This window comes from Chrysochloris asiatica, unplaced genomic scaffold (genome assembly GCF_000296735.1).
Source record: "Chrysochloris asiatica unplaced genomic scaffold, ChrAsi1.0 scaffold00126, whole genome shotgun sequence".
In the NCBI taxonomy this organism is placed as follows: domain Eukaryota; kingdom Metazoa; phylum Chordata; class Mammalia; order Afrosoricida; family Chrysochloridae; genus Chrysochloris; species Chrysochloris asiatica.
In genome coordinates, this window is record NW_006408644.1 from 4,803,500 (window position 1) to 4,805,155 (window position 1,656).

Consider the following 1,656-nt stretch of genomic DNA (forward strand, 5'->3'; position numbering starts at 1 on the left):
GTACGGGGATCTATATAGGTGGTTGTTCTTCTATTGTGGTCCACAAAATATGGAATTCCATCCACAGTGAATCTCATTTCCCAGCCTTCTGGTAAGGGCTTTTCATTTAAATGACCTTGATTTCTGGGGTCTTCCCATTGTGTATTACGAGTGTTGTGGTTGACAAAATATACTCTGCCATTGCTGTCCGTTCTCTTCTCCCATCCAGATGGCAGTGGACCCAGGGGATCAAATTCTTTACTTTGTGATGTAGCAAACAAATCTTGATTCCCATAAATGAATCTCTGGTTAAACTGCTGCATTGCTCCTTGAAGCTGACTTCGTTGTAGCTGCCACTGTTCATAGTTACGGATGGATTCCAATGTTGGCCTCTGCCATGTAGTTGTTCTTGTAAAATGGTCAACATAATAAATATGTCCCATGTTGTCAACCCGCCGTTCCCAACCAGGAGGTAGAGGTTCTGGTCTGTCTCATGTCGTTCTTTTTCAACATGATCTACATAGTAGACTCGCCCATGTTGGTCCATTCTCTGCTCCCAACCAGGTGGTAGGGGAGCTTGAGTGACAGGATTTAAAGGTCTAGGGCCTGTGCCTCCAGAAATAGTAAGAGGAATTATTAATCCAGATGTAGCTCCTTCAGACGTATTTGAATTTGTATTTGTTGGTGGCAAAGAGCCTCTACTAGATCCATCGCTTTCTGAAGTGGCAGATGGAGAACCATTGACAGATGCTGGTCTACGTGGGGTAGGTGGAGGTGGTCGTGATGGTCTTGGAGGCCTAGAAGGTTTAAAACCACCATTTGAGAGTGATGGAGAATTATTCCCATTGACCCTCCTATTTTCACCAGACCCTGCATCCTCTGGGTCATCTGATTCATTTGTGCATGCTCTTGTTTCATCCTTGGACATGGAGCCATCATCATTTTGTGAAGTACTTTCTGAGCATGTAGTTTCACCATTAGTAACAACTTCAGACTCTAACTGAAGTCCATCAAGACAAACTGACAAGTCTCCTATTGTCTCTGTTGGCTCTTTGTCACCTACAAGTTGCAAAGTCACAACTACTTCTTCAAGCTTCATATTGTTTGACTTTAATGTTTCATAAATATCTAATGCAGCACTTCCCAATAAAACATCAGATTTTAATGTCTGGTGACTCCATACACGAAAATGTAATTTACTCACAGGGGTGACGATAACTGTGATGGGTTGCTTCCATTTGGGACTATTTGTATTGTTGCATTTTTCTGTCTTCTTTGACTGTCCATCGACTATGACTTCCACATAAGGACTTGGTCCAAACCAATTCTTCTTATTTTCTTTGAGTTTTGCTGAAATGACAGTGATCTGAAGTTGTTATTTCATGGTCAGGCTACCCATTGAACTAAGCTGTGATCCACTGTCAGACATACCACCAATAGGAAGTCAAACCTTAAGTTCTCACCGGTCCAGTCACTTCTTTGGGCTGAGGCGTGTTCTCCAGAAGGCCACTGTTAAATGCATGTTACCGGGACTCGGGCAGTGGCAACTCCTCAGTCCCTTGACTAAGATGGCAGCCTGCTTTGTAGTATTTTGATATTTATAAATTTTTGGAGATTTGTTTTGTGGCCTAAAACATAGTCTATTCTGGAGAATATTCCATGTGCACTGAAAAAGAA

The 1,656-nt window shown here is 42.3% G+C and overlaps 1 pseudogene; it reads right to left on the reverse strand.

Moving 5' to 3' along the window:
• The window catches only part of LOC102838251, a 3,607-nt pseudogene extending 2,199 nt beyond the window's left edge, over positions 1–1,408 (reverse strand).
• Between the last annotated feature and the right edge of the window lie 248 nt (positions 1,409–1,656).